The sequence below is a fragment of the Rattus rattus genome, chromosome 13 (genome assembly GCF_011064425.1).
Source record: "Rattus rattus isolate New Zealand chromosome 13, Rrattus_CSIRO_v1, whole genome shotgun sequence".
NCBI classification, from domain to species: Eukaryota; Metazoa; Chordata; class Mammalia; order Rodentia; family Muridae; genus Rattus; species Rattus rattus.
The window spans coordinates 46,681,058-46,694,071 of record NC_046166.1 but is presented as its reverse complement, the minus strand read 5'-3'; the positions used below and the strand labels follow the sequence as shown (position 1 = coordinate 46,694,071).

The 13,014-nt window shown below is 43.7% G+C and overlaps 1 protein-coding gene across 2 annotated transcripts in view; it reads left to right on the top strand.

The window, feature by feature from the left end:
- Positions 1 to 2,121: 2,121 nt before the first annotated feature.
- Slc7a2 (solute carrier family 7 member 2) overlaps positions 2,122 to 13,014 on the top strand; it is a 53,752-nt gene continuing 42,859 nt past the window's right edge. For both annotated transcript variants that reach the window (XM_032918848.1, XM_032918849.1), the window contains exon 1: positions 2,122 to 2,279. The gene's annotated coding sequence lies outside the window, so the exon portion shown is untranslated. The remainder of the gene's footprint in view (positions 2,280 to 13,014) is intronic.

Here is a 13,014-nt window from a genome sequence, read left to right as displayed (position 1 = left end):
TGACTCAGTCATTGGTATTCTGACAATACTGGCAGTTTCTAGATAATAAATCACTTCATACCAATTCATTGTACTGCAACATAATCACTGATTAAATATACATTTGAACATCATAATGAACTTAAATAAAAGTATATGGATAAATGATGTCTTAAATTTTAAAGTAGAAACTCCCGTTATTAGATATGGAGGTGACAGACTAGCGACTCAAAGACAGGCTAAAGAATGGTAACATGGTCGTATTATCCCCCACTTGGGGTCAAGGTCATGTTTGGCTATGTAATGAGTTCTATCTATTCTAAATTTCCTGAGGCCCAACTTTAAAATTAAGAACAGTGCAACAGGCAAGGCAATAATAGAGAGACAATGTCTGCTCGGAAGCTCAGTAAGGGGCTACATTCATGGGAGGAGAGTCTCTGAAACCTTGGTTGTTTGGGTTTTATCTGGTGAGACACCTTTGTAGTGCTGAATGGATAGTCAAAGGCATTATTTTAGTAAGAAATAAGTTCTGCAGTGCCAGTTGAATTGATTGTTTCGTTCCTGGGATCATCTGTGTAAGAAAGCCCTGGATACTAAGGGTTTAACTCCTGGAGGTCTGAGTCTTCATATTAAAGAGTGGAATTCTCTATAGTAATGTTGTAGGATCCAGGGCTTGTTAGGGCCAACTTCTCCATTCCTGCTTGAATCAAGCAGTGGCCTTGCCCTGATCCCAACCTACCTTGAATCAAAACTCAACCAGGTTCTGAGGTTAGAATAACCCAGCATGATCTTCCATTGCAGAACAATTGCCACAAAAGCCTCTATTTAAAAAAAAAAAATTCAGATGAATTTTTTTTTATAACCGATCCATCGTCTTTATAAAAGCAATGAAACATCTTGAGGCTTCAGAAGTGTGGGACTGAGTTTGAGTGGGCATTTGGTATCAGTGTCCATGTGTATCAATTCACTAGATGCCATTAAGGACAGTTTGCACAGAGAAATCGTGGTAAAATGTAAGAGGTTTATACTGATGGCCTTAATTGTTTCGTACATTTACTCTTAACAATTCCCTCAGCACAGCTATGCTCTATAGACCAGGAATTCATCCCGGAGAACGTTGGACAACCTCATTGGACACAGTCTCTGAAGATGCTAATAGAAATTGTGGTCATATACCATTTCTGGAGCAGACTCCTCACTAGTCAGTAAAATTTCTCAGAAAGGTCTACTTTAAAGAGGAACGCTCAGAAGCTCTCACTAAACCTAGGTACTGTGTCACAAGAAAGAGCACTTGGCTAATCTTCCTAGTGGGATTGAGTAAAAAGCCCGTGACCACAAGATAAAGGAAAAAAAGATAGCCCTTCCTACAATACCATACAATAACATTCAATTCTGTGCCCAGGGGTCTATTTCATTTTTGTGTTAGAAAAATAAAGACTTTCACATTGTGACTTTAATCTTATCAGAGACTCCAAAAGCAAGCAATAGCACAGAATGAGAAAGCTCGATTGTGTAACTTCTGTTTTTGCTGGCTAGGAAATACCAAGTATCCTTTTCTTAAAAACCCACCTCCAAATAACCGTGACTGCCTGCCTGCCTATTCACAAGTCTGAAGTCCTCGAGTTTTGCTTTCACTATGATTTCATTACAGAAAGTGATACTTTTTGACAAAGCACATCTATCTAGGCTTCTAGTTTATTATAATCATATACTACTATTTTTATGTTCCCAATTCTCAATGAGAGAGAGAGAGGGAAAGAGGGAGGGAGAGGGACAAAATCTTGCTTAGAAGAAACCTCAGAAATGCCCCCCACACACACACACACATTGAGATTGGGTTCTGCCAAGAGAGCATTTTCCCTCTGCCAAGCCCTGCGTCTCGGACCCACGCCCACCCACCTACCCACCCAGCGAGCAAGCTTGTAACCACGTGTGCCTACACCCTGGCCCTGACCCTACGGAGGCGCGGAGCTAGACACCGCCTTCCTGGAATCTCAGCGTGCCTGGAGGGGACGAGCGCTCCAGGAGGGGGTCGCGAGCGCGAGGGAGGGGCGGAACGGCCCCGCCCTCGCGGCCCCGCCCTCGCGGCCCCGCCCTTCGCCCCGCCCCTCCGCTTCTACTCAGAGGGTTGCCCACGTGCCCAGCCCGCCTTCTGCAGCTCGGCGGCGGGAGCTTCTGTCTGCGCGGACCTGGAAGACGGCGGCAGCTCGTCTAGCCTTCGAGAGCTTGGGAACCGCAGAGCGCTGCAGCCGGTCGCCCGCCGGTGCCCGTCTCCGTCGCGCAGCCAGGGCACTGCCCCAGTAAGTTGCGGAGAGTGCGCGGGGGCCCCAGCAGGGAAGCGAGCGGTGGGGCGCGGGCGTCCAGGCCGCGTCCAGCTGTGTGCAGCTGCCCGCAGGCCACGCTTTGAGCGACTGCTGAGCCGAGCGTCGGGGACACTGGGGCAGGGACTGCAGCTTCGGACCCTCGGCCTACGGCCTGCACCTTGGGCTGCTACCCTCCTCCTCTTGTAGGTCCCTGGTGCCGCTTGGCTGACTCTCACTCGAGGCGTGCAGATCCCGCAACCGCCACGCGGGTCGCAGAACTTGGGGATAGGGCCTGACACTGGGACTCCCTGAGTGTTCCTTAGTCACTTTAGTTTTGGGGGACCCTGGGTATCTCTCTCTGGAAGGGTAGCACGCCTCCACACCCTGCAGGAGGGTGGTCCCCCGAAGTCGTCTTTCACTCCCTTGGGGTTCTTGGTTTAAATTTGGAACAAGACTTGGATCACCACGAAGCCTTTTTCCATCCTGCTCTGGATTTATGTCAGGTAAAATGACCCACTTGAGGGTGGGGAGGGTCTGGATTGGTGTTTTAAAGTAAATGGGTGCAGTATTAAGTATAAGTTGTTCTGGGCGTGCCTTTTAATCTCATTTCACGAAGTCTTCAGCCTAGCATACCATAAAACCATCATTTCAGATCGTGGATCGACCGCCTTCTGTTGTCCCATATGTGCAGTATGCAGTGTAAGGTAATCCTATAGTTATTTCAAAGAAATGAGCTCTGTAAAAGTCGAGCAGTCATAGATGACACTCACACTAGAAACTGCCTAGATGGCAGAAGGAAGAGAGTTAATCCAATCCAAACTTCAAACTGTGAAAAACTGTCTTCAAAGACACTGAGGTAACGACTCCCTTGGGACTAAAGCATTAGATCCATGTGGAATGGAGTTCTTTGCTAGAATGGAGTTACCAGAATCTAGGGCTTGGGCTGTGTAGTTAAATGTGCCTGTCCTGAAACTTCAGTCTTGCCTGAGGCACACTTTTAAAATGTGTTTTTCTTTTCTGCTCCATATTAATATTTATATTCTCAGCAAAGCGCAACATTTTATTTGTTTCTCTGGCTAGGAGCTGTACAGTTGGAGAGCATTCTATTTCTTATATGCTCCTTGTGCTATTAGATCTTTCTTTTATTCTAATCACACCAAAGTAGAAAAAAGGAATGATATATCCGCTCAAAAGAACATTTTCCCGTTCCTTATGCTAAAAGTTGCTCGTTGGCAGCTGTCCAGGAGTGGATCCGGGAGGCAGCCTTACTTGTATCTGCATTTTCAAGCTGGCTCCTCTGCCCCTGGCTCTCTTACCCCCTGAGTGTCATTTACATTAAGGCATTTTAATCTTTCTTTCGGGGATATGTCCTGACTTTGAAGATCAGATTAGAGCTTCTTGGTATCTGCAGATTCAGTTTGCTGAACCATGACCTTCACCTTGTCAGAAAAGCTCCTTTTGATTCCGGTCTCCAGTTTTTCTCACTGGGCTTAGAGTTAAGAATCTGGAAAGGGGAATGGCAGTTAGGAGGACAGTCTTGGGAGCTTTGAGCATTTAAAAAGTCTGAGAATCTGTCGAGTTTTTCACCCTGAATGTCCATGTCTCTGGTTCACTTGAAGCGGTGTCTGCAGAGTTTTAAAGCTGGTGTTTCTTCACTATAAACTGTTTGCCTTGGCTAGCCACTTACCTCCTCTCCTTTCTAGGTGGCTGTATACCAGCAATTGTCTTCTCCTGCCTTCTGGTTCAGGTCAACGGTATTTCTTCTGACTCGTTAACCCAGGACTCTCCTAACTGGCCATTTCTTCTCCTTTTCCAAAATATTTTCCCTAAATATTTTCATATCTAACCTACTTAATGGATTTATGTTTTGTTACATTTATTTACTCTCTCCCTCCCTCTTTCTATCTCTCCCTCCCTCCTTCTCTCTGTCTCTCTCTGTCTCTGTTTTTCTCTGTCTCTGCCTCTGTCTCTGTCTGTCTCCGTCTGTCTCCCTCCTCCCTCTCTCTCTCTCTCTCTCTCTCTCTCTCTCTCTCTCTCTCTCTCAATCTGTGTGTGTGTGTGTGTGTGTGTGTGTGTGTGTGTGTGTGTGTGTTCAGAGCCATCTCCTGGTTTATTTTGGTATCAGTTAGTGACCAGCTTTCAGAACAGAATTTTGGAAACTTTGTCATGCTGTCCTTTGCTTTTTTTTTTTTTTTTTTTTTTTTTTTTTTTTTTTGGCCAGGCATATTATGGACATGATTTCAAAGAGTCTGGTGTCTTAATAGATGACTCCTCAGATGCCCGATAATTAGAACAAAAGGGAATTTCTCAGTTGAATGTGTTCCTAAGCTTTTGTGTTTGGCACTGTGGGCCAGAGGAATGCTTCGCCACAAGACTAAAAGCTAAGGGAGCTGTGTGTCTTCGCTCTCGTTGTGTTGGCTTAAACACCTTACTTAGCAGAATTAGGTCTTTAACTTACTCTGAACCTTTATGAAAGTATTCAGAACTATGTCGATAAAACCTTGAACAACAACAAAAACCAACAAGGTGCTTTCCCTTTGTGGCCTTCCATTTCAGTAAGCTTGTGTCCAGTTCCCTCACCTAGAGTGGCTTTAACTCATGTTCAGTGGGTTTTTATTGTAAAATATTTGGCAATGGTTCCAACAACTTGGAGAAACGTATTTTCTCTGTCTTCTAAATGTCTTCATGCCTTCACTGAAAATTGATTGGGTCCCTCCAGTGCACCAGATACTGGGTGACCCAAAACTAATTAATGACGTCATAAGAGGGAGTCTATAATTATTTTTGCATTTAGGAAACCTTTTTGGTGGGTTTTAAGAACAGTTTGTTGTTTACTGTATGAAAGTAAAGCCAAATCTTAACGGATGGTTCGAATGCTGTGTACACAAAGGGATGACTGCACTGTGACCCATGAAGATGGAGCTACCATTTCATTATCAAAAGCATGTGTGCTGGGCATTTCTGTTTCATATATAGCTACAAATTTATGTTCATATGCTCATACACCCTTTGCTTTGCTGGTTCCTGTCTTAGAAGTGGTAGCCGTGGCTGTGAAAATGTGAGTGCTACCTTCTCCAACCCAAACACAATGAGAATTCATTCACTGCAGACAATAGCTAGTCAGGACAGTCCCAAGTTCATCTATTCATTTTTCTTGTCTTACTCCATGACCTAACTGCTCTGTGCTGATCTCTGGAGGCAGACAGAGTACTATTTTTTACATGCTTACGGACACTTTTAGATGCTAGGTGTCACCTTCTGGAGACTTCCCCTGCCCTTATAACAACGTTCTCACTGGTAAAGAATTAGTATCAGCTTAAAAACAAAAAAAAAAAAAAAAAAAAAAAAAACAAAACAAAAAACTATGAGTTAATGTGGCTTTCGTTTAAGAGACTGGCTTTGAATGTGTGGGTCGTGTGTCTTCTCCACTCTCATTGTGCCCTTCAGTGTGCATCTCTGTCCTTACAGGGAGTTGTGAGTCTCCATTTTACTGGGTGGATGTGGATGCTGTATGTTGTTGGGAACCTTGGGTTTTCTTAACGAAGGGCTGTATCCATCTGAGGCTGCAGCTTCAAGCTAGAGGCTGTCATGTGTTCTCTTTCATTCTTGATGGGTAAAGAGCATCTGCCTGTAAGAGAGGAAAGATAAAGGGAGACTCTCTGGGGTGAGCTTAGAAATGAAGAGCCTGTCTACACATGCTAGGACAGTAGGAAAAAGTGCATGCTGCCTCCTCTCTTCAGATCCGACCCTGATCAGAGAACCAACCAGCAACACCAAGAGAACACCCCCATGACCTTTCCTTCAGGAATTCACTTCACTTAAGAAACACTTGCTAAACAATACGCAACAAAGAATGATGCTGGCCCACGTTGGTTCTTATTGGTTGTTCCCACAGCTGTGGGGATAATCCTCTTCTTTCCTGAACTCATGCTGGCTTTTAGATTCTAGTTTTTAACCCCACCTTGTCTTCTGGAGCCATGGAGGTGCCCTTCCTCCCAGTGTCCACCTGGTGGGCACAGCATATGGATTTTGATGTCATGTTACTGGGGGGATACTGAGAATACCATAGTCTAGATCCTCTCCTTGTTCTAGTACTTTGCTTGGGGCAGTGGTAGCTGCTCATATTTAACATAATTAGATGGGTCATAGATTGAAAACAGGCGTTTTCTTCTATAACATCAGGTAATAAACCTTAAAACTCACCTGTTACTTTTACTTTTTGTGGGAAGAAACATGGTGCTGGAGTTGCTACCTTTGATCATAATTGCGAGAGAGTTTCTTGCATTGGCTGTGACGGCTGCCATTGTCACCCTGGCAGAGTGCTGATGACACTAATCACGGGTGGAATTAATGGCTGCTTTATATTGAACCAAAAGGAAAAATCGGAGTGTCTTTCCAATTTTCAGTAGTATTTATTTATTTAATAGTAACTTGGGTCAGATTTTGTGACTGCAGTGCAAGTCCTTTAAAAAGCAAGTAGCGGGGCTGGAGAGATGGCTCAGTGGTTAAGAGCACTGACTGCTCTTCCAGAGGTCCTGAGTTCAAATCCCAGCAACCACATGGTGGCTCACAATCATCAGTAATGAGAGCTGATGCCCTCTTCTGGTGTGTCTGAAGACAGCTACAGTGTACTTATATATAATTAATAAATTTTTAAACGAAAAATAAAAAGCAAGTAAGAACAAAAAACAAACAGCTTGGGGTTGGGGATTTAGCTCAGTGGTAGAGCGCTTGCCTAGCAAGCACAAGGCCCTGAGTTCGGTCCTCAGCTCCAAAAAAAAAAAAAAAAAAAAAAAAAAAAAACCAGCATAAGAGCATAAGTTAAGCAGTGGGATTGAGAACTCATCTAGGTATCACTCAAAATGTCCTCCTTTATCAGAGAATGTGTATCTATCCTCAGGGTTTGTCTCCCCTGTCCATAATTCCTGCTGTCCACTTTATAGAAGGTCTGCATCAGGTGAAGGCAACTTAATATGCTTCTGAAATTAACATGCCAAATTTACCTCTACACTTGTGCTATTTAATAATGATCTATTCAGCCAGATGACTGAGTGGGGTTTCCTAAGTCAGGATTCCCTTAAAAGAGGAGATAAGGCTTGGCAACTTTGATCCCAACAATATCCTAAGACATTATGTCTAGAGTTTTCCACAGTCAGAAATTAGTTTATGTATTGCGCATTAATACCCGTTTTGTGTGTGTATTCATGCGTGCACATTGATGTTTAGCTAATCGTCCACAGAATGTTTGTAATTTGCCCTAGCTGTTATCCTCATTAAAACAAAACAAAACAAAACAAAAACAAAGCCCAGGACTGAGCATACCGAACCATCTTCATTCCCAGAACTAGAGAGGCAGAAACAGGCAAACCAAGTGAAAAACTCATCCTGATAGTTGGTATCAACTTGGACAACTTGGATTTGAATTCCCCTGAGAAGAGCCTGATTCTGAACCTTCAGGCTGTCCTGTGTAGCAGCGTTGCCTGCTTTGGAGACCCGCTTTCCACTGAAGGAACATTTTTTGAGTGGGAGAAAGAAGAGCTGTGATCACAGCCACTCCTGTGCACAGTAGTGGCATGTGACATGATAGATATTTTGTGTTGTGTTTTTTTTCCATCCATCTCATCCAGTTCATGTTTCCATAGAAAAGAATGCACTATATGCAGACTGGCCATCCCTGACCATCCTATGAGATTTCTGGACATTCAGGGTCCCTACTTCCATCCAGTAGACAGCTAGAGTTTCTACAAATTGGGATAAGAATCTCACAATACAGAAGCCACTTAGGAAGGACCTAGAGAGATTCTGTTGAGTCTGCATGGGGCTTTTTTGGTCAGGGGTTCTGTTTCTTTGCTGGTTTGAGATGGCCTCCAGTTTCCAAGGTAGCTAGCAATTGGGGACTCACTATGAGATCCTCTGGTGGAAAGATAAGGTTTTTCCATCCCCTGTGATTGATGTCATCATCAAAGCAGGCAACTATACAGAGTAGCCTGAGTCTTTGGTAACAGACTTTTCCCAGGGGAAATCATATTCAACTTGATACAAGCTATCAGGAAAAAAGATTTCACAGTAGCATAAGGATAACTGGCCTCTTTGTGCCATGCTGAAAATGTTATTATGCCCTGAATCTCCAACGGCGTAGTCTTTTTGCCAGATTCTCAGATTCACAGATTTCAGCCTGTGCCTATGGACCAAGGAGTGAATTTGTCTCAGTTTTGTCAAAAGTTCATCTCATTTGAGGATTTATAATCACATCCATAATCAGGTCAAACAAGAATGGGTGAGAATAGTACATAACGTTGGGACATCTTTATAATGACATTGAGATCCTTCCTTTTAGTTTGCTGCACATCAAAAGTCGAAATCACTGGAAGCTCCCAAACTTAAACTTGAATCAGAGCCTAACTAAATGCTACCAGCAGGGAAGGAGTACATAACTCCAAGGCTTCCCCTTTGTCTAAGGAGCAAATGACTAGTTTGTAGCAGTTACTTGTAACATTTATTTAGTAATGTGCTGAACCCGAGGCAGTGAACCCCAGAGAGATATTTACCGTCAGTTTCTCTGCTGAAGTCCATCTTTTACAGAGTTTGTGTGGTTGGGATTTGTAATATTTGGTTAAGGGGGTGGAGGAGAGGAAGAAAAGGCCATTTGACGTACTGCAATTGTGGCCCAGTGTTCACGTAGGGGGGAAGGAGTCTTGTATGTGCACTATTCACGGAGAAAAGAGCACAGAGTGCATTTGCATGCCGTTGAGGAACAGTGGTGGGTGCAGATACAATTCGTAGTACTCTCCGTGTAAACACATCCTGAGCTGCTGCCTGGTTAAACTCCTGAAACTGAATGTTTCACTTCCAAAGCAATCATATGCTCAGAGGATTCATGCGAGGGTAAGGCTTGGCTACCTGGGGATTCCGTTTTTTTTGTGTGTGTGTGTTTTTGTTTGTTTGTTTGTTTGTTCGTTTTGTCATATTAAACAAAATAAGGTGAGACACAATAGTGGTATCTGATTTTTGTTTGGTTTGTTTGGTTGGTTTTTCTCCAAACTCCCCAGTACTTTTAAAACTCTTGTGAGAAATGTCTGAAGCATCCCGTGGTTCATTTCTTCAGTCCTTCCCCATGGACAGGTGCTGAGTTCCTGATACGTCTGTCTCAAACACAGCACTAGACAAGTCTCAAAGGGAACTTGTAAACACCTAAGAATGACATTTTTGAATGCCCTAACAGTTCCAAAATCAAGGGTTCAGGAAATAGAACATTGAAATATGAGACACTGGATCCAGAGCAGAATGTAAGAATTTAGACGTGGAAGAAAGTCCTGATTTGTTTCGGTGAAAGAAACGCGTACATTGCTAGAATACACACTGTGGGTGAATTTTCCAAGTGGACACCAAATTACAATACCCACTTAAAGTTTTTAGATTTTAAAATTTCTCAGGTGTTTCTTAACATGTTTGCATATTTTAACAGAGTAGCATTTTGAGGGTGTGAACAGTTTTAATAAACGGCATACTTTACAGGGAAATGAAAAAAATACAGGCTCGATCTGGAAGAAAAAAAAACATTTTAGTATGTATTCTAAGGCATTGAAGAGTTAAACCTCCACAAATGGCACTTTTGAACAAGTAAGTGCTTTCTGTGTTAGCTCAGAATAAAAGGAAAAACCATATGAGTTTTTGCGTTTTTCGGACTGTCCTAGGTAACAGCTGGTTTGCACTTAGTTTAGTGACCCAAACAGAGAAAAGAGCAGAGTCTGCATAAAATTCTGTTGATTGTGCACGCCGGCCTCGCTGAAATGGATCCTGTGAACCTTCCGCATAATGAGCAGTGCATTTGCCTTGTTTGGACCTCATTCTTCCTGCTGCAGATTGCGAGAGAGATATGGAGAGCAAACAGCCCAGTACTGTCACCTCAAAACTATCCTGGCGAATTATCTAGACTGCTCTTCTCTGTTTCTGTCTCGAGGTGTTGTACCTGCCGTCTCTATTGCAATGGTACTACCAGAAATGGTACTAAATTACTTTTTGCAGGGACTTAAACTGTTTAGGCTGGACGTGATGGTAAATACAAGTTGGGTACCTGTAAAATCTTGGTGCTTGGGATGTGGAGACAGGAGTCAGGAGAACAAGGCAGTCCCGGCTGTAGGAGACCTACAGCATCAATCCCCTCATTTCTTAACACAACTTAAAAGGACTTTGTCTCTTTGCCTCTCTGCATGACCAGACCAGCCTTTCACAGCGTTTAGCTTTCTTGGTGTGCAGTGTTGAAAGCTGCAGAGGGTGGAGGTGCATGAGGGTGAAATGAGAAATATTCCAGAGTGCAGACTATGGTGGCATTGAGGAGGCCGAGGCAGGAGGATTTAAACCCAAGGCAGTAAGCCCCTGACTCTCCAAAACAAAACCGATGTTCCGGAAGTGGAGTCGCGCTCCTAGAAGGGAGTGTGAGTGCCAACTGTCATCTTCGGTAATAAGAGTAATACAAATTTTTAATCTTCTATTTTAAGAATAGGACTTTAGTTCATCATGTACGATTTTAAAGTGTTGTATGTTAGGTCCAGAGTATCAGAAGGATTAAATGAACTCTAATTACATTAGTCTCTCTGCAGTTCTTCTGACCACTCTGTGCCTGAGGCCACTCTTGCATTAGAGATCCCCGAGTAGAGGTGGGCAGTTTATGATCTGTGGAGTGCTGACGCCAGACCCCATGTGGTTCTCTGCCTCCTCCCCTCCTCTCCCAAAATTAAATGAGTAGCCTAGAGAAACCCAAGCCTAATACTCACCAGCTTCTGAACTGTCAATACTAGCTCTTCTGTGCATCCTCTCTTGGGTGTCCCCCTGTGTAATACTCTCTTGTCCTTGGCCTGAAGACTGTATTTTCTATGACCACAGAGGTGGCACAGGCTTTAGTGGTCTTGATTCTGAGTTCACCAGAATAGCGTAAGACTGACATACTTATCCTTCCTCCCTCTGTTTTCTCTCTACTGGTTTTCCCTCAGTCCTGACTGAACATACTAATTCTGAAGAAGTTGAATGTGGGAGGAGGGAAAAGTTTTTATCCCATCAGTTTATGCCGTCACATTAAGTGTGCAAGACACATCTCCACAGTTACTCAGAAAAGGGTTTGTGGTGGATTTTCCTGGCCCTCTCTTGGCTATCAGTTTGGGTGGTTGCATCTATAAGTAAAGAATTGACTTAGAGCAGGGGTTCTCAACCTGTGGGTCGTGATCCCCTCTGTGGTCATCTGTCAGATATCTGGCATACATATATTTACATTTCGATTCATAATAGTGGCAAAATTCTAGCTATGAAGTAGCAACAAAAAATAATTCTGTGGTTGGGAGTCATCAGAACATGAGGTATACTATATTAAAGGGTCTTAGGATTAGAAAGACTGAGAACCACTGACTAAGACTAACAGTTACCATGTACTGAAGTTTTTCTCCATGTTTATTTACAGAACAGGAAAAGTTCACTGACTTACCTTTGTGTTTTGTCTACTCTGTCTCTGAAGTATTATTCACTTGCGTCCGCTAGCAGGTCCTTCTTTTGGCCAGGGTTTTCAAGAACAGCAGATGCTTCATGAAGACCTACTGACCCAAAGCATCAGACTTTCCCATTGCACAGGTTGGGAGTTGGGGGCATGGGGTGGGGGAGGGGCAGGTAGGCGCTCATTTCCAGTTTAGACCCTCGAAAGCTCAGATCTAGAGTGAGAACTCATACTGGTCTCTAAAGGCTGTGTCCTTTCTTCAAGCTCCCTCATGGAAGCTGTGACGTGTGAACCGGTTATCTCCACAAAATAATCTACTGCCCTTGGAGCAAATGACCGCATTTCAGAATCTTTGGCTTGCTGACTTAAAGGTGGATTTTAAAAGTGTGTGTGTGTGTGTGTGTGTGTGTGTGTGTGTGTGTGTGTGTGTGTGTGTTTATACCTGGCTTTTAATTTTGTGATACCACAGTTTTATGCACATAACATAAACTCTGCTGTCTAAAGCTCCTGAGTCTCCATTTCAATACCGTTAAGTACGTTCACATTGCTGCTCAGCAATTTGCCAGTGCTTTTGAGTCCCGAAACACTGAAACTATACCCATAAGCAATCCCTGCCCTCAAGGGTCTGGCAACAGCCATCCTATTTTCTGTGTCTAGGAGTATGTCAGAAGAACGTTGTTTGTCCTTCTGTGACTGGGTTGTTTTATTCAGCATGGTGTCCTAAAGTGTCATTCATGTTTTACCGTGTCAGAACTTGTTTCCTTTCTGTGCGTGGGTGCATCTTGCAAGCTTGTGCATGTTCAGGGGGATGCCAGAGGTCAACCTTTGCTGTCATTCCTTGGGCCGTCCATTTTATTTTTGCGAATCTCTGACTGGCCTGAAGCTAACTGTGAAGGTGAAGCGAGGAAGCCCTGAAGATCCACTTGTTTCTGCCTCCCCAGGGTTCTTGGGGGAGGGTGTTCAAGCTCAGGTCCTCAAGCTCTCAAGGTAGCATTGAATCCACTGACCTCCAGAATCTGCTTCCTTTTCATAGCTGGGTATTACTGTTTCATGATATTAATAGCCCACGTTTTATTCACTCTTTTAGACAGCCATTCACATTAGGGGTTCTTCCACTCTCCGCCTGTTCTGAGCAATGCCACTCTGAGCACGGACAAGTAGCTGTCTCCTGGAGACCCTGTATGCCTAGAAATAAAACTGCTGCACCCGGTAGAGATTCTGTTTTTAATTTTTTAGTTCCTGGCTCTGGTG